Source organism: Pleurodeles waltl, chromosome 9 (assembly GCF_031143425.1).
Source record: "Pleurodeles waltl isolate 20211129_DDA chromosome 9, aPleWal1.hap1.20221129, whole genome shotgun sequence".
NCBI lineage: Eukaryota > Metazoa > Chordata > Amphibia > Caudata > Salamandridae > Pleurodeles > Pleurodeles waltl.
In genome coordinates, this window is record NC_090448.1 from 580111407 (window position 1) to 580137175 (window position 25769).

The following is a 25769-nucleotide window of genomic DNA, read 5'->3' on the forward strand; positions in this document are numbered from 1 at the left end:
TTTTTGGTGAAGAACTGTTTGCGCATAATCCGCGTAGCTCTGAAGTTGTGTTTTGACGGTACCTCAAGCGCTATCTATGGAAAGCTTGCAAAAAATCCTCCAGACACCATTCCGTCTCCTGAGACAAGACGAGGAGGCAAGACTCAGTGGGGTGGAACACCCAGATTAAATTAAGTTTACTTTCTTCCTTGTCTTCTTGTGTGCGCAGTAGGTGAAACCGTAAAACGCATGCACTTTGACCAATGCACTTTTAGTGAAGTGATTTACCTTTTTATTTTAATTGGATTTAAAAAGTAGTGTAATCACTGTACAGAGAACGTGCAACTGTCTAAGATGAAATATATTATCAGATCTCCATATTGCTCCATGATCAACACTTACTTCACTTATGATTTAAGGTCCTGTACGTAGTGTAGATAGTTTGTTGTGAGACAACTCATCATCTTATTCTTTTGTTTTGTCTGAACATTGCAATTTTCCCTGGGCAAGTTTTCCTAAGGGCCCCAGAGAGGTTGGATGAACCCAAGCAATTTGTTTGGTTTCTTTATTCATCATATAATTGATTCAAGTACAACTGAAACAAGCTCTAAATTCCTCCCGTTATAAATTTAGCTCTTTGTTCATCCTGCTTCCTGGTCATGTACTAGTACCACTCAGTATCTCACTGACTGTGCAAAATATTAATTTCCAGAGGCGTCTCCTCCACTAAGGTGGAGGACCGTCGCCCCGCTGGATTTTCAAAAACGGAAAAATAAATAATACTGTACGCTATGCTATTATCAGTTTTTTCTTGTAGTAAGGGGTGGGGCTGGGATGGAGGAGGCCGGAGGAGGGCTATGCTCCACAATGTGCGCATGTCTGTTTGGCCGGCCGTTGTGAGCCGGCCAAACAGACATGCGCACTTTGCATGTTCTCAACCTAGCTGTATTAAACAGATGAGTGGAGAACATGCCCAGGCTCCCACTCCCAGTCTGAGAGGCGTAGCAGGCCGCTCAGACCAATCACAACGCTGCTGCATTGCTGGTGACAGCAGCGTCATGATTGGCTAGGAGCCTATATGCACCCAGGAAGAGGACAGAGGGGAGATGAACGCTTCTCCCCTTGAAGGTAAGTGTTTTTTTTTAAATGTTTTTTTTTTTAACCCCCCCATCCCATCACACCCCATCCCACCCCGCCACCTCCGTTCAGTTGCGGCCGCCACTTTGTAATTTGTTAAGATATATTTAGTAACATTTTGTACCACGTTTGCTTCACAAACGTGACAGAAATCGGCGCAAAATGTTTATTTGAAATTTTCTTTTCAGCGCACAACTTCTTTTGTGGTGGAAATTCACAGAAAAGTAACACGAAGCAGTGTTTTGGGTTGCTTTGCATTACTTTGTGTCAAAGGGGTTATTATGGGTGGTACATGGGGATGCCCATGCAACCACCAATGGTTTTTAATGAAAAACCCTGTCTACAAAAAACGGTAGACAAGATTTTGCATAAAAAAATAACAAAGTCTTGACATTGGCATTATGTAGAAGAAATGCTTTTATTTCTTTATTCTTTTCTGGCTTTACATCTGCTGCATGATACAGCACACATACAAAGTAAGGAAGGTTTAAACATTAGTCTAAGCATAATATTTTTACAAGTAGGGTACCCTTCAGTACATAACATATACTAAACATCACACAATCACTCTTGCACTAAGATGCAAAGTTGTGTGCGTGGCACTGGCAACATGATTGTACACCATTGCTGGGGAGAGAGTAGGACAGCACCATATCTTAGTAGATATGGTTCTTTCCAGCTCTCTCCCCCTCACAGAATGCTGTGCAGCAACTTTGGTTGTTGAGCTGAATTGCAAGACACTTTAGTAAATACCTCCTTGAGCCTGGAATATTGTGGTGTTCTGGCTTAGCCCCTAAGGATCCCCTGAGAAAAGGTGAATTACCAGGAGAATTAGGATTAATGCATCTGATTCCTGCAGTAGATCTAGATGTTTGGCTCATTCGCTACCCAGACAGCTCCCCAGGAGTGTAACACCACAATATTGATTTTTTTAGTATATATGTTTACCACAAACATATTGACTTCAGAATATTGGCAACCACTATATCACAATGGGAAATATATTTAGATCAGTGCAGTTTTACTATTCTGAACTCCACTATATATGTTGAAACTACAGATATGCATTTACCCACATATATTTCCCTTCACGATATAGCAGTTTTCCTCTCGCTATATATTGGTAATCAATATTCAGGAGTCTATATTTTTGTACAGTGATATTTTTGCGGGTGATCTTCTGATACACAAGCTTGCCAGCCCTTGGTTCAAAAAATGTTCATTTTATGCTCCAATATATTGGAAATAGGTTGTTTCCACACTTGTGATTTCTGATTCAGCCAGAAAAGACAGTTTGCAGCTGAATTGTGAGTTATGCCTCACTAGTGGGTGGATGACAGTATTGTTACATAGATCATGTGTTGTAGACAGCACATTTCTTTCTACACCCCAGGAATGGTACAGAGTATTTCAGGACTTTTGGGCTTTGCAAAATATTTTTTCCTAAAAACATTTCATAATAATAGTGACTGAAGTGAGGAAAATCAAATTCTGATGAGTGTGACAGGACAGAATATTGTTCCAACAGTATCGAGGACAAAATCTCAAAAGAGATAAGGATTTATTATTCTTAACTCCATACCTATGTACCTTGACCATATACAAATCCCAAGGAAACGTGGATTTAGGTATAGAAAATGCATAGAAACGTACCTTTCACTATATTGTCCCTTGATATTGTTGTAATGATATTCTGTCCCACCAGTATTAAGGACTCTATATTCCTATCCTAAACCTTGCATCAGATGAGCAGAAAGCTGAGAAGGAAACCGAATTTATGACCTGCACATTACAGAGAATTCAGTAAATATATATATATATATTTTAAAGAAGTCTCACTGACTCGTGTGAAGGCCTAGTGATATACCTTGCATCAGATGAGCAGAAAGCTGAGAAGGAAACCGAATTTATGACCTGCACATTAGAGAGGATTCAGTAAATATATATATATTTTAGGAGAAGTCTTGCTGACTCGTGTGAAGGCCTAGTGATATGGAATTCTCAGAAGAGAAAAGGGGGTATCTCATATCCCCTGGTGTAACTTTCCTTTTGCTATGGTCTAATATGATGTGTAAACGTCATAAACCTTGAAAAAAAGGATATATAACAAAAATGTAAGATGCTGTAACGGCTACTTGAAAACATGTAAAAAGTGATTGTTTTAATAGCTGCAAAGAAGTGATAAAGGGGTCTTGGGGGGGTGCGCCGATATCAGCAGTCTCCCCCCCGGGATTGTTGCGAGAGGTGGCACAGCCAATTCGCACCGTTTTTGGGCGCTGCTTGGGCTACACGGGTGCGGGGTTTTAGTAGCCTAGGGCTACTATATAAATATAGGCGACATTTTAGATCACCACCATTTTGTTGGTGACTTTCTGTCAGTGCGGCAGGCTTTTTACAGTGGCAGGTTTTTTCTTCAGTGGCAGGCTTTTTTCTAGCGAGGCAGATTTCGTTGGTAGAGAGACAGGTTATTGATTAGAGTAGGTCGTAGGAGGTTGCAAAAACAAACACCATTTACTGGGGGAGGATAGCCGGGCCATCGCTTAGTCAGCGTGGTTACCTGGGTCCTGCGTAGCGATCCCGCCAGTTTTCTGTCGCAGCCAGTTTCTAGGTGGGAGACGGCAAATAGCATGGACCGGCGTGTTATTCAGGCCATGCAGCTGTTACGAGAGGCGGTGCGCCTCGATTTGTTGGCGGAGCACGCTGCCCGCCGGGAGCGTCCTGTGCGGCGAGCGGAGTGGCGGCCGCTGTGGCGGCATGCTCGCCACCTCGCGGGAATCGTGGGCGAATGGCGCCGCAGGTGAGGAGAGCGGGCGGTGGGAGGGGCAGGGGCGGGGATTCCGGCCCGGCGTCAAGCGGGTGGGTGGTGGCTTTTTTTTGAGGCGGCCACGCCCGTCAGGGGCGCAGCATCCTCCATCGATGCCTAAGTCGGGAGCCGGGGGCGGGCTGGGGGCGGCCCCGGCTCTGTCATCGGAGCGAGCAAAGGGGCGGCGGCCCTGTCCCTCGGGGCGCGGCAGCCAAATGGAGGCCTGTCAATAGAGGCGGGCCCCGAACATGCGGGGTTTAGGCAGGCAGGAGAGGTCTCCAATATGAAAGCAAGGAGGAAGACGCCCCTACCGGACAGCAGCAGGGAGGACGGTATAACGAGGGAGGGGCGGGTGGGGCTCAAGGAGGGCTCAAGAAAGGAGCAGGAGATATTGAGGGTTTTCTGGAGAATGTCGAGGAAGGGTGGGAGGCCACAGGGGGGCAAGGGGTGCAGTTTCAGGGTCGGGAGTGGGGTTATAGTGAGGAGGGTGCAGGAATATCGTCTCCTCGGGGCACAGAACTAAGTCACATCCTGGAATGGAGTGACGAAGCCGAGCAAGAAGTGGAGGAAGATGGAATTACACTCACCCACCCGTACTTATGGGGGGTTGAAGAAAGCGGGTGCTGGGCAGGGGGTCGCTAGCGCGGGTGGCTCAAATAACAATGAGGTGGAGGGACAGGAAGGAGCAGGGGGTAACTTGGGGGGGGGGCCCAGTGAAGTTTTCCTGCTCAACGATACCTTGGGATTTTTGCAGGGGGAGCAGAGCAGTAGCGAGGATGGGGACCCAGGCGGGCTCGTAACGGGCTCAGCACCCTGGGAGGAAGAGAAGGCGGGGCCCAGGGCGGCTGGCTGGATTGAACCTCGCCGCGTTGGCGCGACGGTGCGGGCCAAGGCAATAGCTCGGCGACGCCAGACTGGATCGGGTATTGCGCCCACCAGTGGGATGGTGAGTAGGGCGAAGCGGCCTGGCCATGCACCAAGATGTTAGGGGCCTCAGGCGGCTCTGCGGCGACCGCGCACCCCGGCGGCGCGAGTGGAGGACCTCGTCAAGAAGGCTCGTTTTGGGGACGGGTGGGAGGACACTGACAGTGATGACGTGGTCGAGCAGGAGAGGTTGGATTATGATGAGGATAGTGTAGAGGAAGGGGAGATACGCGAAGAGGATGCAATGGGGGCAGCGGGGGGAGTCTAATGCTGTCCATCAGTCATTGCAGGTGCCGGCAACGTCTTCGGGAGAGCGGAGAGAGACAAGACGGATGGTTTCGGAGCGGCCCCCGTTGTTGGAAAAAGGTAACATGCCAAAAGTTTTAAAGCAAGTGGGGGTGGCAGTAGGGACAGAGGACGGTAGCGGGGGTGCGGGGGAGGGACTACATAAAGGGGTGTACGTGGCGGACGTGGGGGTAGGCACGGACGAGGTGAAGGAGCATGTAGGTAAGGCGAAGGAAGGGGACTCTGGTAAGGGCGGGGAAGAATATGGGGTTGGCAAGGTCAGCAGGAAACACAAGCGGCTACCATATATGGGGACAGCGAAACCTTTGGGTGCGCATCTTATGCAGGCAACAAAAGAAAAAATATGGAAAGGGGAGTATGTTGAAATGCTTAAATTACTGCATAGGGAGGTGCGAGCCAAAGAAGGCTCTAAAGAGGAAAAGTATGAACTGGCGAAGCGGACCAGGGTCCCAGTGACCATCAAAAATTGGACGGCGGCTTTTCTTATTTTCGCCAGTGTATATTGTGAGAGTTTTCCAGAGCGGGCAGTGGCTTTATTCACATACATGGATGTTATACGGAAGGCGTACCTGAATTACGGGGGCTATGCGTGGGCGCAGTACGATGAGGAGTTTCGCGCGCGCATGGCGGCGGACGAGGAAGCTCAATGGCGCGAAATAGATACGGATCTATGGCAACATACGATGGGGCCAGCGAAGTTTGGTAAGACGGTTTTTACGGCCAGCGGGTTGCCAATCATTTATCGGCCCTTTTGAGATCGCCCCACCCAGGGTGGGGCCAATGCAGGGGCTAGCGCGGGCGAAAAAGGGGGATCTGGTGTGGCAGGTACAAGGGGAAAAAAATCCGGAGCCTGTTGGGATTTCCACAAAGGGTTGTGCACGAGGGAGTATTGTAAGTTCAGGCACGAATGCTCCAAGTGCGGGGGAAAACACTCTCTCACCAATTGTTCAGGGGGAGCCAGCGTCGGGCAACAGTCGGCAGCAGCAGGAGGTAGTAACGCAGGGAATCAGGGACAGCCCAAGTCGAGGGGGCAGAGTGGTCTGGGCAAAAGCTATTACGCCAATTAAGTTGGACAGGCTTCGTTTTTGGGTGAGCTGTTATGATTTAAAGAGTCAAGGGCAACTGTTGTTGAGGGGATTTTTGGAGGGTTTTGAACTAGGATACAACGGACCGCGACAGCGTCGCTGGGCGGAGAATTTGCGTTCCATTCGGGGGAAGGAGGAGCTTGTGCGGCTCAAACTTGAGAAAGAAGTGGCCGAGGGGAGAATGGAAGGCCCTTTTGCGGACTGGCCTTTGGAGAATTTAATCGTCTCCCCTAGCGTGGTGGTGCTCAAGTAGGAGCCGGGGCAGTATCGGCTGATACACCACTTGTCCTGGCCTGAAGGGGCGTCGTTTAATGATTTCATACCGGAAGAACTCACTAAAGTGTCATATGCCTCTGTGGACGTGGCAATGGCATTAGTGGAGGCATTGGGTCCGGGCACCCTTATGGCAAAAACAGACATAAAATCCGCTTTCAGACTCCTGCCGGTGCACCTGCGGGATTTTGAACTGTTGGGCATTCAATTTCAAGACAGCTGGTATGTCGATAAAGTGCTGCCTATGGGTTGTTCCATTTCTTGCTCCTTATTTGAATGCTTTAGCCCCTTTTTGCAGTGGATTTTTGTAACGGTCACAGGGCATGCGTCTGTCACGCACTATTTAGACAATTTTTTCATCGCAGGGCCGAAAGAGTCTGAGTCCTGTAAAGTAGCTTCGCAGAGTTTTCAGTCGCTCATGGGGGATCTGGGTGTGCCCCTGGCCCCCCGAAAAGACGGTGGGGCCCTGTACGGCATTGTCCTTTTTGGGCATCGAGCTGGATACAGTGGCCATGGTGGCGCGCTTGCCAAGAGACAAAAAGCAGACCATGTTGGAGACGGTGCGGTACATGGTCTAAAAAAGAAAAGTGACAGTGAGGGAAATTCAAGTACTGTTGGGTCATTTAAATTTTGCCTGCCTGGTGGTGCGCGCTGGCAGGACTTTTTGCAGGAGACTCAGTATGGCACTCTCGGGTGGCACACTGCCACATCATCATGTACGGCTTGGCGCCGGGGTCAAGGAGGACTTGAGAATGTGGTGCATATTTTTGGAGTCATTCAATGGGATCCTGATTCAGGCATGGCCCTTGTGTGAATGGGACGTGCACATTTTTTCGGATGCGGCGGGGGCGTCGGGGTTCGGAATCTACTGGCAAGGAAAGTTTTGTGCAGAGCAGTGGCCGGAGGCATGGCGTGCGGGAGGTTGGAGTATTGCCTTTCTGGAGTTGTTTCCATTGGTGGCGGCAGTGTGTGTGTGGGGACAATGGTTGCAACACAAGCGAGTGCTATTTCGAGTGGACAACATGGCGGTGGTGCAAGTGGTAAATCGGCAGTCGGCTAGAGACCCGCAGGTGCTGCAGCTTCTTCGAGTTTTTGTGTTGGAATGTTTGCGGTGTGACATTTACTTCAGAGCGCGGCACGTGCCTGGGGTGAATAATGACATTGCGGATGCGTTATCTCGTTCGCAGTGGGAGTGGTTCCGTGAGTTGGTTGCAGACGACAAATTGAGCAGGACGGCGATGCCGGCGGCGCTTTGGAACGTAGGCGACAGAGGATTCTGCGATTGGCCGTGAATTCATTGGCTCGTTCTACGCAACGCACGTATGTACGGGCCTGGCGGGAATTCTTGTAGTCGGGGGCCCGCCGTCGGCGGCGGGAGCAGGAGCGGGTTGAGGACGTAGTGACCTTCATTATGGATATGGTGGACAAGGGGCTGTCAAAGGTGTCTATGGCAGGGAAGCTGGCAGGTATTGCGTTTATGGGCAAACTGTGGTGGGGTTATGCACCGTCGGCGGGGGAATTGGGGCAGCATATTTTAGAAGGTTGGGCCAGGGAACGGGGAGTGAGAGCGCGGGAACGCCAGCCGATTACTCTGGGTTTGTTGAAGCAGCTGATAACAGCAACGGAGGTGATTTGCAGGTGTGAGGCAGAGGCCGCGCTGTTTCGGACTTTGATGTCTTGGATATTTTTGGGGGCGTTCCGGGTATCGGAGTTATTAGGTTCCAGTTCTTGGGATGGGGTTCGCTGGGACGATGTGTGCATTTCAGAGCGTGGGTTAGGAGTATCTTTGAGGCGTTCAAAGACGGATCAGCAGGGCAGGGGGAGGCAGGTCTTTATGCGGGCCTACCCAGTGCAGGACATGTGCCCAGTTCGCTTAGTGCGCCAATTGCAGGGGATTTGGCGCAGATATGAGGGTTGTTTTTTTTGTCATTTGCGAGGTGACGCGGTGTCGGCTTATCAGCTCCTGGCGGTTTTGAGGTCTTGCCTGAGGCATATAGGCATTGAGGCCTCGCAATATGGAACACATTCTTTTAGAATTGGCATGGCGACAGAGGCAGGACGGCGGGGTTGGCAGAGGGCTGCGGTCCTAGAGCTGGGGCGATGGAAGTCTAATGCATATAAGAAGTATATGCGCTGAGCGCAGGTGACAATATGAAAGGTAACATGTATTTTTTCTTGATGCAGGTTCAGTTCCGGGGCCAGCGGTGCAGTGCTTATTCATATGGGTCGTGGGACATTCTTTTGTGAAATGGGCAGCAAAACAAGCGCAGTCGACTACGTTGGGGTCCAACTTGGGATTCGTTGGTGCACGTTATTGAGTACGGTGGGAGGGCAGAGGGGGTATGTGCTTGTCCGACCTGTTAGTGACGTTACAGAGACTAAAAGGGCGGGGTTATTGCCCGGATGTGCTGGTAGTACATTTGGGTGAAAACAATTTAGTTAGGAGGACGGGACTGGACGTTTTGAGAGATATGAAGAGAGATTTGACCATAGTGCGACAGCAGTGACATGGTTGCCATTTGATTTGGACAGCTTTTGTTCCCCGGCAAGTTTGGAGGGGAGCGCGGAAACCAGGAGCAATTGAGAAGGCAAGGAGGAAGATTAATAAAGAGATGAGGACGTTTTGTGCAGAACAGGGATTCACATGTATGAAACATACGGACATCAGGTTTGAGGACAAATAATTTTTTCGGGGCGACGGGGTACACCTGTCCTTCGTGGGCATGGAATTGTACCTGCTCCAATTAAAAGAAGTTTTACGAATGACTTTTAGGGAACGGTAGGTGCCTGTGGGTAGCAGCGTACTAGGGTGCATTGGGGGGGCAGAAAAGGAGAGGATGGCCCTGTGGGCCGGATCCTCTTCTTTTCTGGTGGTGGAGACAGAGAACGGGCACATGACAGACGAGAACGGATGGGAAGAAAATAAGACAAGACAAATGCAGATTGGATGAGGGTGGACAGTAGCAGGGCTACGTAGATGATATCGAGCTGTAGGGGCTGGAGACTTGCATGCTCAAGACGCTAGCAACTGACTATTAAGGTACTAGACAGATCAAACAGGAGCAGGAAGTAAGGAGGACTGGACTAATGAAGGCAAGTGCAAAGGGGGGAAGGTAGAGGGGAGGGGGGAGGTTGATAGGAGAGATTATGTATAGTGAGGCTTTAGTTTTGTAAGGCACAAGGCCAAGGGCGAAATATTGAGAGTGCATCTGTTTCCAATAAAGCGACCTTTTACACACAAAAGAGGAGTGATGGCGCTGTTTTGTCTCTTGCAAATGAGTCTTGGGGGGAGCGCCGATATCGGCAGTCTCCCCCCGGGATTGCTGTGCGAGGTGGCACAGCCCATTCGCTCCGTTTTTGGGCGCTGCTTGGGCTACACGTGTGCGGGGTTTTAGTAGCCTAGGGCTACTATATAAATATGGGCGACATTTTAGATCACCACCATTTTATTGGTGACTTTCTGTCAGTGCGGCAGGCTTTTTCCCCCCCACCCGCCCGGGGTACTATAAGTTTGTTGACGGGAGGGTTCATTTTTCATTTTGTCCAATTGTACTTTTGGCCCGTTTGGAAAGGGGTGCACAGGAGGGGTGTTCTGTATTGTCGCTTGGAGCAGGTGCAGGCGGAGACAGAGAACGGGCACATGACAGACGAGAACGGATGGGAAGAAAATAAGACAAGACAAATGCAGATTGGATGAGGGTGGACAGTAGCAGGGCTACGTAGATGATATTGAGCTATAGGGGCTGGAGACTTGCACGCTCAAGACGCTAGCAACTGACTATTAAGGTACTAGACTGATCAAACAGGAGCGGGAAGTAAGGAGGACTGGACTAATGAGCGGCAAGTGCAAAGGGGGAAGGGAGGGGGGAGGGGAAGGGAGGGGAGGTGGGAGGTTGATAGTAGATATTATGTATAGTGAGGCTTTAGTTTTGTAAGGCACAAGGCCAAGGGCGAAATATTGTGAGTGCACCTGTTTCCAATAAAGCGGCCTTTTACACACAAAAGAGGAGTGATGGCGCTGTTTTGTCTTTCGCAAAGATCATTCTTTAATCACAGCAACAAACAAAAGGATAGTTTTACTTATTGTAGAGAATTATTTAGAGGTGGTCGGATTTGAATATACACAAATATACATACTTTGCCAGAATTCTGATAATGCAATGCCAAGGCAATGTATGGTATTTGTTTATTTTATTACGTTTTTTTAATATACTGCAGATCTCACTTATGGAGCACTGTACAGTAAATTAAAAATACAATACAATGTCAAACGCTTCAAATGGCAACCAAACCACAACACACATTCAGCCATATTATACTATCACTAGCCATAAGCAGAGTCACAAGAAAATATTTAGGCAACATCTCAAAAGCAATCATACAGCTTAGACGGTCCCACCAAGATCAGATGATAGTTGAGCCTAAACATACAAAAGAACATAACGTGTAAAGGACAGGTTCAATCACTGGGTCATCTAAACAGTGAATAACACGTTTGTTTTTACTCAACTCAGTGGTACTTATGTTATTGACCTAAAGATGGAAGTGTGAGTGGACCTTCTGGGCTTTGAACTGTGACCATGAGATGAAACACAGACACTTGGAGTAGTGGGTTGGTCAACCATTTTGTTTCCTGCTCAGTTGTACCTTTCTGGGGCTCTCTGTTTAGTGCCCTTCATACAGCTGCTGTAGATGCATAACGGCTAGATTTTTGCCAGTCACACAGAGCAAAGGAAAAAAGGTTTGGGAACAGGAAGATATGGTGCCTGGTGGAGTCAGGCAGGACGTCTCGAGTGGCCTGCATGGTTCCCTCCTGTAGTCTTTCAGCCCCACTTCCTGTCAACGTCAAAAACTATGAAGAGGTGCTTTTGGTGGCCAGAACATGTTCATCGGATGGCTTAGCGGGAGAAGCTGTAGCAGTTCAGGTATCCTGGGCAACTCTAATGGTGATGAATGTGAACTACAGTGATGCGGCCATAGACTATGAGGGAGTCAGTACTGCTCGAAAGCTTTAACGCATCCCAAAGCCCTGAATTAATCTGATTTAAAGCAAAGAGTTTGACTAATTTCACAGTACATGAACAAAAATAAAAATTTATGATTTCAGTGATTTTTGGAATCTATTTTTTAACATAGGGATGTGTTCAAAGTTTCAGATTTTTCACCAGTGTTTTGTATTTGTAATGTTAGAGCTAAAACAGAACTTGATACTAAGCCTACACTAAGCCTATTTCAAAGTTCTTCCATAGTGGCAGATTAGGAGACAACGGCCCAAGAACAGTATAATTTGTTCAAGGTCTAAAAATCTTGTAAAGTAGAAAACCTGACTCAATGGTACTGAACTGCTTGTTCCAAAGGTCCTTGCCTTTCCTCTTTGGCATCTTTTGGTGAATAGTCTTTGAAACAACACACTCTCTCCTCAGATAATATCCATTACATGTTGGGTTGCCATCCAATTTTTAAGTGCACACTTATTAGCAGCTTTTAGTCAGATTTAAAAAACTTCCAATCTTGCCAAAATGAGAGCAGAGGAATACGTTCAAAAGACAATTGCGCAAGAGCACACAATATAGCCAAATGAAGAAGTTGGGATTAAAAACTGTGTCCACAGTTCCACGGTCTCCAACGTTTCCAACATACCACAACTGGGGCGGTCTTTCCTAGAGAAAAGCACACGCATTGGGAACGGTCCCTAGAGTACAGTGTTTATTACCAGCAACATTAGGTGAAGGGATGAACACAGGAATGAATTCCAGATCTCTTAGTTCCATTGCTAAACAATTGCCGTTTTACAGCAGCCAGCGGTGGTGTCTGCCCTCCAGTTCTTGTCAACATTTTTTGATAGCACTGGCAACCTAAACTGAACCTGCCTCTAAGTAGGCTCTGACACTTTCTTTCTCTGGGCCCTGTGGCAGTAGAGTGATATCTTTTTAAAAAGATTGATGATTTTTTTAGCATAGCATTATGGAATGAAAGCTCAAGTGTATGCTCGGCAACTCATAGTCCATCCTCCCCAATAACCATCTGATGCATGCTTCTACATGTGCGAATAGTTAATGTACACACAAAGGGGCAGATTTATGAGAAAGTGGCGCACCAGTCCTGATGCACCACTTTTCTTGTGTCTCCCTTGCCCCCACCTAAAGGCACCATGATTTTGCTGTATTTACAATACGGCACACCATGGCAATTGTTACCACAACAGCATCAATATTTTTGATGCTGTTGTGGTGCTTTGCTGAACTAGTGTCAAAAAATGTATGCTAGTGCAGCAAAGCATAGGGAGGCCCACAGATTATTATGAGTGTATCACTTTAATGCTTGCCCTGAGCAGGCATTACAAATGACAGAAAAAAATGGCACAGTGAAATCTTGCAAATTTCACTGTACCATTTTTTCAGGCCTCCATGCGTAAGAACGCCCCCCTTGCATACATTATGCCTGACGCATGCATAATGTGGTGCAATGCATGCTTTGTGCCACTGTGTAAATATGGTGCAGGAGAATGATCACCTTAACACCACCTTAGCATCACAAAAATTATGCTAAGACAGCTTTAAGGTGGCACTATGGGCTGTAAATCTGCCTCAAGTTTCTTCATGTGTGCAAAGTGTCCTGGAAAGTGATAATGGAAAGTTGGCAACCCTATGGAGCAGGTGCATTAGCCCACTGAGACATCCAGATCAGCTAACAGAACTCTTTTTTAATTTTCGTTGTAAATTACTTTATAGAAAAATTAGCTCGTCTGGGCCTGAAACGTATTGGTTTCAGGTGTCAAAAAGAGCCCAAAGAAGGTAACATCATGCTTTATGAAGCAATTACATTACTTTTAAGTAAAACGTATTCATGAGAGAGCAAAGCCATATGCTACGTTACACAAAAGAACAGACATATAAAAGAGTACTCTAAAGTGTATTATGCTCTTTTATATGTCTGTTGATGATTCCAAGATATTATGTTGTTTCAGCTTTGTTTCACTATTGAAACTGATCATTCTGTTGGAATCTGACAGAAATACAGATGATCACAAGCACATGAAATTCCCAATTAGGTGAACGCAGGGTCCTAAACTGGATCTTCTGTGCCACAGGGAGCAAATGGAAAGGACAGAAGCATCTGAGGAAAGGTCAAAGTTACGGATGTTAAACACGAGTCTGACTGCTGTGTTCTGGACCTGCTGCAGCTTCTGGATCATTCTGCAGAGGATCATAAGGAACCACACGTTAGCATAATAAATTCTATACTAGAAAGCAGCACCCATTAAGCAATATGCGGTCTCATCAGTAATGTCATCAGTGATATAATTTAACGTCACAAGTTATGTAATATGCGAGGTCATAAGCAATGCATTGTGGGGGTGCAAGGTATAGTTAGCTCACAGAACTGTAACTTGAGAATGTGTTATGGCTTCATGTATACTATGATGTCATATGGTTCTTTGGGGAAGCGAGATGGAGTGGAATGCGATGATGAGAGGATTCCGAGAGAGACGGTTGGAGAAGTCGGAGGAGAAGAAGGAGAGGTGAAGTGCGACGGACTTTTCCCGGTGGATGTCGATATGATTATTGAAGTTGCTTTGATGTAATAAAGATATCTGAAATACATCTTGGCATTTGGCGACGAGGTGTTCGACATCCACATTTGAATCCACGCTGAGCAGAACTGAGCAGGCTGCCAGTAGAAGGAAGAATTGCTGTTGATTTTCCATCAACCGGCGGAGACACGGCGGACACCGGTGTGGGCGTCGTGATCTTTCAAAGAAGAGCGGTTATTTTTTTTCTTCCATGGCTGCCTAACGCAAGAAGACGGGAACAGGCAGAAAGTCGGGGGACACTGGCGCGAACGCCGAAATTTTTTTGGGGGTTTTTTTTCCCCAGCAGCGCCACTCACCTCAGTCACTGGGTTTCCTTGGGGCGGCCGGCAGCAGGATTCCTGGTTCCAGGAACACTTCTTTCTCCGGGAGGCTCCTGTTCACGCTGGAGTTGACGCTGTGCTGACGCTGCACGCTGTGTGTGGAGCACTTAACTGGGAGTGTGCTCACCGGATTTTGCTCGCAGGAAGTAGGAAATAAGGAAGGAAACCCTACTAAGATATCTAGATATCTAGAGTGCTAACTTTACGTGGATGAACTATAGCAACTAGAGTGCTGACTTTTACTAGAACTTTAGGACATTATAAGGACATGAGACAATGTATGATAACTATAGTTAATTAATATTTTCTTTATTGGTTTCATTCATTTCAGTACGCAGTTTATTATGTCTCATCATTCTCCCCTCAGTATGTCCCAACCTCCACAATTTTTATCAGAACGTGGTGAACCAATTTTGCCATGGAAGAAATGGATAAACTTATTTGACTCATATTTGATTGGTATTGGTGGTGAAAAGTTCTCACCAGCAAGGAAACAAGGAATTTTACTGCACAATTTGGGAATTGAGGGACGTAATATTTATGATAGTCTTGACCTTATAAGCATTGGCACTGCTGAAGGTGAACCGAGAGACATTTATGAGATGTCTCTCATGATGCTTAAGAAGCATTTTGACGGTCGCATCAATGTTGTTATGGAAAGGCACAAATTTTTCATGAGATCTCAGGCAAAAGATGAGAGGGTTACTAATTATATTGCAGCACTTAAAACGTTAGCTCAGACATGTGATTTTGCAGATGTAACTGAATCTCTTATACGGGACCAATTGGTACGTTGTACGAACAATCCCAGAGTTCAGGAAAAGTTATTGGCTAAAAATCCTACGTTAAAGGAAGCAATTATAATTGCAGAAAGCATTGAACATGCTATTCTTTGGGTCAAGGAGATAAAGGATGTGAACACAGGTTCTCATATGGTCTCGGGATACACAGCTATGTCAGCTGCAATCTCAACTTTTGATGATGAGTGTGGGAATGAGTTAGTACATAGAGTTTCGGAGAAAATGAGGGTCAGCAATGATGTACAGAAAGACTCTAAGATCAGATGTTTTAAGTGTGGGAATGCTGGTCACTTGGCAAACAATCCTAAGTGTTTTGCAAGAAATGTTAATTGTAGGAAATGTGGGAAGAAAGGACACTTTGCGAAAGTTTGCAGAAGTTCTAAGATAAATTTGGTGGGAGAATCTTCTGCTGATCAACAAATTGTATTGTGTATTAATAATACGTGTGCTGGAGATTTGCAATCTGATGGGTGTTCAGAGGATAAACTAGTCATGCCGCAGTGTGATGTTAATATTGGGGAGAAAACTGTTGCAGTGCTTGCTGATTCGGGATCCCCGTTTACATTGATTGGTGATAAAAATTGGGAAAGAATTTTTGGTGATGATAATATCAAATTGATTCCACCTGATATTTCTCCGGTTGGTTATGGGGGGCAAAAAATTGATTTGTTTGGCTACTCCATAATGTCAATTAAATTTAAAGGAAGAGAGACTGTGGGTAAAATATATGTAGCAAAACGTGGCAATAATCTTTTGGGGTGGCGTCATCAGAGAGATTTGGGAATAATTTTAAATCCAAACGCCCCTGACCAAGTTCTTTCTGTTACCAGTATGAGTGATGATGCAGGATTTGCCAGTGAGTTTCCTGAAGTTTTCAGTGACAAATTAGGTTTACTAAGGAATTTTAAACATAAGATTATTTTGAAAGCAGGTGCGAAACCAATTGTGTACAAAGTTAGGAAAGTTCCTCATTTGATGTTACAACCATTGCAAGAGGAACTTAATAGACTGTTGGAATTAAAGGTCATAGAGGAAATTGAAGCATCTGAATGGTTGGCCCCCATAGTTTTGGTCCCCAAGGACAATGGAAAAAAAATAAGGTTATGTGTTGACCTCAGGGGCCTTAATCAGTCTATATGGGTAGACCGTCAACCTTTACCAAATATTAGTGAGACGTTGACCATGCTGACTAATGCCAAAGTATTCAGTGTTATGGACTTATCAGCAGCATATCATCAAGTCATGCTTCATGAGGAGTCAAGACACCTTACCTCTTTTGTTACTCCTTTGGGTGCGTTCAGATTTCTCAGGATGCCGTTTGGGCTAGCCTCAGCTGCGGCTTGTTTCCAGAGGGTTATGAGAGAAGTACTTAAAGGTTTCGATTCAATCTTGTTTTTTCAAGATGATATTTTGGTGTATGGTGAAGACACAGCAAAACATGATGAGGTTCTAAGATCTGTATTAGAGAGACTAAAAAATAATGGGTTGACGTTGAAGAGGGAAAAGTGCATATTTAGAGTAAATTCTGTCTCATTTCTTGGACACACTATTTCTGGGGATGGCATAAAACCCAAATTGGAATTGGCCAGATCAATTCTGGTTGCGCCAACACCTACTGATAAGGATCAAGTAAGATCGTTCCTTGGGCTTGCTGAATACTACTCGAAGTTTGTTAGAAACTTTGCAAGTGTAATTCAACCTTTAAGAGTAATTTTAAAGAAAGGAGTGCGTTTTGAGTGGTCTTCAGAGTGTGATGAAGCATTTAAATCAGTGAAAAATGACATTGGTAAAATGCCCACTTTAGGTCACTTTGATGTCAAACGCAAGACCATTTTGTCTACGGATGCTAGTTTGAAGGGTTTGGGTGCTGTACTTTCTCAATTAGTTGATGGTGAGGAGAGAGTGGTAGCATTTGCTTCCCGTTCACTTAAAGGAGCAGAAGAACGATATTCAGTAATTGAGCGTGAAGCATTGGCTTGTACTTGGGCAATAACCCATTTCAAGTTCTATTTGTGGGGTTTACCTTTTACTCTCAGAAGTGACCATAGACCTTTGGTACAATTGTTTGCATGTAGAAATAATGAGAACACCACACCTAGGATTAAACGTTGGGTTGAAAGTTTGTGGGATTTTAATTTTTCATTGGAATATTATCCGGGGAAGAAGAATATTCCTGCGGATTTCCTTTCTAGATTGTCGGTTTTGGATTCAGGCATGATTGAGCATCCTCCTATTTTGTGGGTTAAAGAAACTGCTTTTGGTGTAGGAGAATGGAGTGAAGAATGTGATAAAGATATTGTCCGCAGTTCAGTTATGAATTTTGTGGTGCATGGGTGGCCGTGTTTGAAGGAATGTTTAATTGATGTTGGAGCGTTCTGGTGTGTTAAAGATGAACTTAGTATTATAGAAGGTAACCTGTATAGAGGAGATAGATTAGTTCCACCTGCGGGATTGTATAAAAAATTGATCAACTTGGCTCATGATGGACATTTGGGTAGAAATCTTACCAAATCTAGCATTAGGGAACGTTATTGGTGGCCGGGATTGGACAAACAAGTTGAAGCTGTGGTAAAGGAGTGTTTCCAATGTGCCAGTAATGACAAATCTAAAATAGTGCGAACTGCTCCTTTGTCTCCGATATCTGTTCCAGATGTGCCATGGGTCAAGTTAGGTTTAGACTTGGTTGGACCTTTTGAGCTATTACCTCCTGGTGAGAAATTTGTAATTGTTCTTGTTGATTACACTTCCAAATGGGTTACTGCTAGTTGTGTGAGTTCCATCACCACAAGAAATGTGATTGAGTTTTTAACTGATGTATTTGCATGTGAAGGTATCCCCAAGGTGGTTATTACGGATAATGGTGTACAATTCACTTCTTTGGAAATGAGGAATTTTCTTAATAATTTGGCAATTTCCCATCATCGAACTGCGTTATATGCTCCACAAGCAAATGGTTTAGTGGAAAAGATGAATCAGTTAGTGAGAGCGAGTGCTCAGGTGGCCCTTGAACATAGGATAAGTTTGAAAGTGGTTCTGAGAGAGAAGTTATGGGCTCATAGGAATGCACCTAATGTTATCACAGGAATGTCTCCTTTTCGAATTTTGAAGGGTAGATTGGCGGGTTCCAAATTGAATCCTTCTTGGTTGCATTCTGGATTACAAAATCTGAAAGAGTCACTTATTTCTAAATCTGTTCGTGCCAGAGTAATTGAGAATCAAAATAGGTACAAGAAAAGGTTTGATGAGAGGAAGTGTGTAAAACAGAGGGATTGGTCTAAAGGGGATTTGGTGTTTATAAAAAAAACAGTATGGTGTAATAAAGGTGTTTCCAAATTTATAGGGCCTAAGAAAATTGTTGAAATAAGGAAAAATGTTGTGGTACTTGAGGATGGTGAAGTTTGGAGTATGTCTCGCTTAGCCAAGTGTTCTAATGGGAAGGAATTGAGTAACACAGTACCTGATTCAGAGAAGAGTGAGAAGCTAAGAAGGAGTGTGAGGAACAGAATTTTTCCAAAGCACCTATCAGACTTTGTGAAGTAAATTTTGAAAGTCATATTTTGTTGTGTATATAATTAGAATTAATTAATTGTTTTTGTTTGGGTTATGTTTTGTTCCCTTAATTGATACAATGTTGAATTAATCGTCTTAAACATTCCGATATGTATTTAGATTGTATTATAGTTTTATGCAATATTATTTTGTTATATTTTGTGAATTGTAAGGGGGAAGATGTGTTATGGCTTCATGTATACTATGATGTCATATGGTTCTTTGGGGAAGCGAGATGGAGTGGAATGCGATGATGAGAGGATTCCGAGAGAGACGGTTGGAGAAGTCGGAGGAGAAGAAGGAGAGGTGAAGTGCGACGGACTTTTCCCGGTGGATGTCGATATGATTATTGAAGTTGCTTTGATGTAATAAAGATATCTGAAATACATCTTGGCAGAATGTCAGTGTTATTTTTTTTGTTTTTAAAAGTTACAATGTGTGTGACATTGTCACCTAAAAATAACGTCACTTTAACCTTTGTTTCAGTGACAGACCGTTTTGTTCCGTTTTGTTCCAATGGAAGGTAAGGTGAGATTTACATAACTAACTGTAACGTCACTTTGATCTTTGTTTTTTCAGTAAATTTCTAGTTTTGTTTTGTGTTTATTGTTTTGTTTTCATAAGTTAAGGTCTTTGTCCCATACCTAACTGTAACATCTTTTTCACCGTTGTTTTTTTTTCAGGGAATGTCTGAGATTTTTTTAAACTTAGGTCAAGGTCTTTTTTCCACACCTAGCTATAATATCATTTTAACCTTGGTTTTGTTCATTCATTTTTGTTTTGTTTAATCATATGCAACCAATTCAAAGCTGTGCACAGCTTTCACCTACAAAGAGCAGGGAAGTTAGGAGTACAGCTTAGTGCCCAGCAATGCCCTGCACTCCAGCCCCCAAGGGTGGACAATCCACTCATGTCCTTTTAATGCAACTACTCCCTTTTTAGAACACAGCATGCGGTTGAGTGTAGAAGAGAGTGGATACTATTTTTTGTGGTTTTTTACATTTATTTTTGTGTTTCATACATCTTACCGTGTTCAGCTTTTGCTTTTGAAAAAAGAAAGACTCCACCATTTTAAACTTTTTTCTTTTTCATATTTTTTACAGTTTTGAACTGCTGTTTTGTACATTTTTTATATTGTTGTACACTTGTTTTTAACCTATTTTAATACTTCTTTTAATGTTTGCACATGTCTATGTGTTCCATTTTGAGGTGTTGCTCCATGGCCGGGGTATATATTCTTTTATTAACTTCACTACAGGCCATAACTGTAGTATAGTGTCTTCAGTATATACCAAAATACTGCATGTTACCATCATTTCTAGCTCTTCCCACAGAGCAGTTGGTTCTCTTTCTACAGCTTGCCTTTTCCACATCTCTGCATGTGCTATGCTGTTTGGGTTCACACCCCTTAGTTACTTCCACTATCCATTGATTCCAATTGAATACTATCCAGTCTTACCTATATGCAACACTGTTAGACCTGGCATCCTTGGCATGGTCTCCCCTGTATTTTTTGCCTCTGCTTCCCATGTTTTGCTTGTGTGCTGGACTGTTTTTGCTATTTTTGGTCCTCTGGGCACTTTACCACTGCTGACCAGTGCTAAAGTGCAAGTGAACCTGTGTAAAATTGTATTCATGATTGGTATATTTGGGCCCTGATTTATACTTTTTGACGCAAAACTGCGCTAATGCAGTTTTGCGCCAAAAAAATTAGCGCTGACTAGGCCATTTTTTAACGCCATTCAGGCGTCATATTTTTACTATGACACTGGGTGGTGCTAAAAATTGGTTAGAGTCATTTTTCCGATGTCAATCATTGCGCCTTGTCATAAGGCAAAATGACGTTAACGGAGGAAAAATTACTCCAATCCGGTTTATGACATGTAAACACGTCGCAAAACGGAAATGCACCATTTTTCCCCGCAATACCATCAAAAACAAACGCTAACGGTGAAAGCAGTGCAAAGGAGCCCCAAAATGGATCCCAGAAGCTAGGAGAGACCCCATGGAGACCCCATTCAACCAGGAACCAGCCAGGAGAACACAGACAAGACCGAGGGAAGGGGGAAGAAAAAGAGAAGAAAAAGATGAAATGTCGTTTCAGCGCAGAGGAGCAAGAAATACTGGTGAGAGAAGAGACGGAGTATCAAAATCAACTCTTCGTCACCTCCAAATTGCCAATTGGAAGGAGAGAGGCAATGTGGCAGCAGATTGTGGATAAGATCAACAGTGTGGCAGAGGTCAGGAGAACTGTGACTGAGTGCAAGAAACGCTGGCATGACTGCAAGAGAAGGACAAAGGAAAAAATGGCACGGAACAGGAAGGCAGCACTGCAAACTGGAGGTGGGAGTCCAGCACCACAAGAGGAATTGGACGAGATGGAGTAGATGGTTGCAATGGTCATCCCTGAGGAAATCGTCACAGGAATACAAGGACAGGACAGCGCAGAATATCAGAAAACATCATAAATGCAGGGTAAGTTGCATAGGGGAAATATATGCTTAAATGCCAAGTGCAAGAAGGGGGAGGCACACAGGACTCACACTATGCATGTCAAAGGAGTGCAGAGGGACACAATGCACATTAAGCAAGTTGCACCATGCCAATGTAAGCTACACATGTACCTATGCCTCGGTAGTGCCATGCACCATTGACACATACACAACCTGGACATATTTAGAACACCACGCCTAAATACCTACATGTACAAATGCAGCACATGGGCTGGATGGCATGCATTATCACGTGCCTCTGGTTGTGACATCACAATATCCCTTGCCTGTAGTCACATCAACACCACCAACACGCCCAAGACCTCAGAGACCAGGTAGTCAGTCAACACCATTCCTGGGGTTACTTCATAGTGGTGTCCCTTGCAGTAACACCTTTCAACTGCCTTGCCTCATTGCCCAAGCACAAGTGTGCTGCTTATCACAGCACATAAGCCATTGCAACTGTCTCAACAGTACCCAGGCATGTTCTGGTAGCACCACCATACCGCACATAGACAACACATTCACATGAGGCAGCCATCCCTACATCATGCAGTCAGGGTGTCCCCTGGGTGCATGGAACAATGAACTCAACATGGCACTGGGGGAATAGCAGGTTGGACCAGTATCATTGGTAACATGCCACTACCCAGACCAACTAAACTGAAGTTGTGTTGAACCCCACATATTGATGCTGAACTGAAATGTGCTACTACAGAAAATATGTACCACAGATAGCAAACAGTAGGTCACAACAGTCACAGGATGAGCCCACAACTACTCTGATACAACCATGTCAGACACATGGGAATGGGGAAATAAAGACACACATACAATACATGGGGAATGACAGTGAACATAATTGCGGAAAATTCCACATCAATGGGCGGGGGATGTGTAGGAGGCTGGACTGGCTTGTAGTGAGTACCAAGGGGTACTTGCACCTTGCACCAGGCCCAGTTATCCCTTATTAGTGTATAGGGTGTCTAGCAGCTTAGGCTGATAGATAATGGTAGCTTAGCAGAGCAGCTTAGGCTGAACTAGGAGACGTGTGAAGCTACTACAGTACCACTTAGTGTCATATGCACAATATCATAAGAAAACACAATACACAGTTATACAAAAAATAAAGGTACTTTATTTTTATGACAATATGCCAAAGTATCTTAGAGTGTACCCTCAGTGAGAGGATAGGAAATATACACAAGATATATATACACAATAGCAAAAATATGCAGTATAGTCTTAGAAAACAGTGCAAACAATGTATAGTTACAATAGGATGCAATGGGGAAACATAGGGATAGGGGCAACACAAACCATATACTCCAAAAGTGGAATGCGAACCACAAATGGACCCCAAACCTATGTGACCTTGTAGAGGGTCGCTGGGACTATTAAAAAATAGTGAGAGTTAGAAAAATAACCCTCCCCAAGACCCTGAAAAGTGAGTGCAAAGTGCACTAAAGTTCCCCTAAGGACAAAATAGTCGTGTTAGAGGAATAATGCAGGAAAGACACAAACCAGCAATGCAACAACTGTGGATTTCCAATCAAGGGTACCTGTGGAACAAGGGGACCAAGTCCAAAAGTCACAAGCAAGTCGGAGATGGGCAGATGCCCAGGAAATGCCAGCTGCGGGTGCAAAGAAGCTTCGACTGGACAGAAGAAGCTGAGGTTTCTGCAGGAACGAAAAGGGCTAGAGACTTCCCCTTTGGTGGACGAATCCCTCTCGCCTTGGAGAGTCGTGCAGAAGTGTTTTCCCGCCGAAAGAACGCCAACAAGCCTTGCTAGCTGCAAATCGTGCGTTTGGTGTTTTTGGATGCTGCTGGGGCCCAGGAGGGACCAGGAGGTCGCAAATTGGACCTGAAGAGAGAGGGGACGTCGAGCAAGACAAAGAGCCCTCACTGAAGCAGGTAGCACCTGGAGAAGTGCCAGAAACAGGCACTACAAGGATGCGTGAAACGGTGCTCGCCGGAGTTGCACAAAGGAGTCCCACATCGCCGGAGACCAACTTAGAAAGTCGTGCAATGCAGGTTAGAGTGCCGTGGACCCAGGCTTGGCTGTGCACAAAGGATTTCCGCCGGAAGTGCACAGGGGCCGGAGTAGCTGCAAAGTCGCGGTTCCCAGCAATGCAGCCCAGCGAGGTGAGGCAAGGACTTACCTCCACCAAACTTGGGCTGAAGAGTCACTGGACTGTGGGGGTCACTTGGACAGAGTCGCTGGATTCGAGGGACCTCGCTCATCGTGCTGAGAGGAGACCCAAGGGACCGGTGATGCAGCTTTTTGGTGCCTGTGGTTGCAGGGGGAAGATTCCGTCGACCCACAGGAGATTTCTTCGGAGCTTCTGGTGCAGAGAGGAGGCAGGCTACCCCCACAGCATGCACAAGCAGGAAAACAGTCGAGAAGGCGGCAGGATCAGCGTTACAGAGTTGCAGTAGTCGTCTTTGCTACTATGTTTACAGGTTTGCAGGCTTCCAGCGCGGTCAGCAGTCGATTCCTTATCAGAAGGTGAAGAGAGAGATGCAGAGGAACTCGGCTGAGCTCATGCATTCGTTATCTAAAGTTTCCCCAGAGACAGAGACCCTAAATAGCCAGAAAAGAGGGTTTGGCTACCTAGGAGAGAGGATAGGCTACTAACACCTGAAGGAGCCTATCAGCAGGAGTCTCTGACGTCACCTGGTGGCACTGGCCACTCAGAGCAGTCCAATGTGCCAGCAGCACCTCTGTTTCCAAGATGGCAGAGGTCTGGAGCACACTGGAGGAGCTCTGGACACCTCCCAGGGGCGGTGCAGGTCAGGGGAGTGGTCACTCCCCTTTCCTTTGTCCAGTTTCGTGCCAGAGCAGGGGCTAAGGGGTCCCTGAACCGGTGTAGACTGGCTTATGCAGAATTGGGCACATCTGTGCCCAAGAAAGCATTTCCAGAGGCTGGGGGAGGCTACTCCTCCCCTGCCTTCACACCATTTTCCAAAGGGAGAGGGTGTCACACCCTCTCTCAGAGGAAGTTCTTTGTTCTGCCATCCTGGGCCAGGCCTGGCTGGACACCAGGAGGGCAGATGCCTGTCTGAGGGGTTGGCAGCAGCAGCAGCTGCAGTGAAACCCCAGGAAGGGCAGTTTGGCAGTACCAGGGTCTGTGCTACAGACCACTGGGATCATGGGATTGTGCCAACTATGCCAGGATGGCATAGAGGGGGCAATTCCATGATCATAGACATGTTACATGGCCATATTCAGAGTTACCATTGTGAAGCTACATATAGGTAGTGACCTATATGTAGTGCACGCGTGTAATGGTGTCCCCGCACTCACAAAGTTCAGGGAATTGGCTCTGAACAATGTGGGGGCACCTTGGCTAGTGCCAGGGTGCCCTCACACTAAGTAACTTTGCACCTAACCTTTACCAGGTAAAGGTTAGACATATAGGTGACTTATAAGTTACTTAAGTGCAGTGTAAAAATGGCTGTGAAATAACGTGGACGTTATTTCACTCAGGCTGCACTGGCAGGCCTGTGTAAGAATTGTCAGAGCTCCCTATGGGTGGCAAAAGAAATGCTGCAGCCCATAGGGATCTCCTGGAACCCCAATACCCTGGGTACCTCAGTACCATATACTAGGGAATTATAAGGGTGTTCCAGTAAGCCAATGTAAATTGGTAAAATTGGTCACTAGCCTGTTAGTGACAATTTGAAAGTAATGAGAGAGCATAACCATTGAGGTTCTGGTTAGCAGAGCCTCAGTGAGACAGTTAGGCACCACACAGGGAACACATACATGCACACCTATGAGCACTGGGGCCCTGTGTGACAGGGTCCCAGTGACACATACATATAGGCCACAAACCTATGAGCACTGGGGTCCTGACCAGCAGGATCCCAGTGACACATAACAACCATACTGAAAACATAGGCCCTCATTCTGACCTTGGCGGGCGGCGGAGGCCGCCCGCCAAAGTCCCGCCGTCAGGTTACCGTCCCTGCGGTCGAAAGACCGCGGCGGTAATTCTGACATTCCCACTGGGCTGGCGGGCGGCCGCCTTCAGGCCGCCCGCCAGCCCAGCGGGAAAGAGGCTTCCACGATGAAGCCGGCTCGGAATCGAGCCGGCGGAGTGGAAGCTGTGCGACGGGTGCAGTTGCACCCGTCGCGTATTTCACTGTCTGCCAAGCAGACAGTGAAATACTTGTAGGGGCCCTCTTACGGGGGCCCCTGCAATGCCCATGCCAGTGGCATGGGCACTGCAGGGGCCCCCAGGGGCCCCGCGACCCCCCCTACCGCCATCCGGTTCCCGGCGGTCGGACCGCCGGGATCTGGATGGCGGTAGGGGGGGTCGGAATCCCCTCGGCGGCGCAGCAAGCTGCGCCGCCTTGGAGGATTCAATGGGGCGGCGGTACACTGGCGGGAGACCGCCAGTGTTGCCGGTCCGACCGCGGCTTTACCGCCGCGGTCGGAATCCCCATTGGAGCACCGCCGGCCTGTCGGCGGTGCTCCCGCGGTCCTCCGCCCTGGCGGTC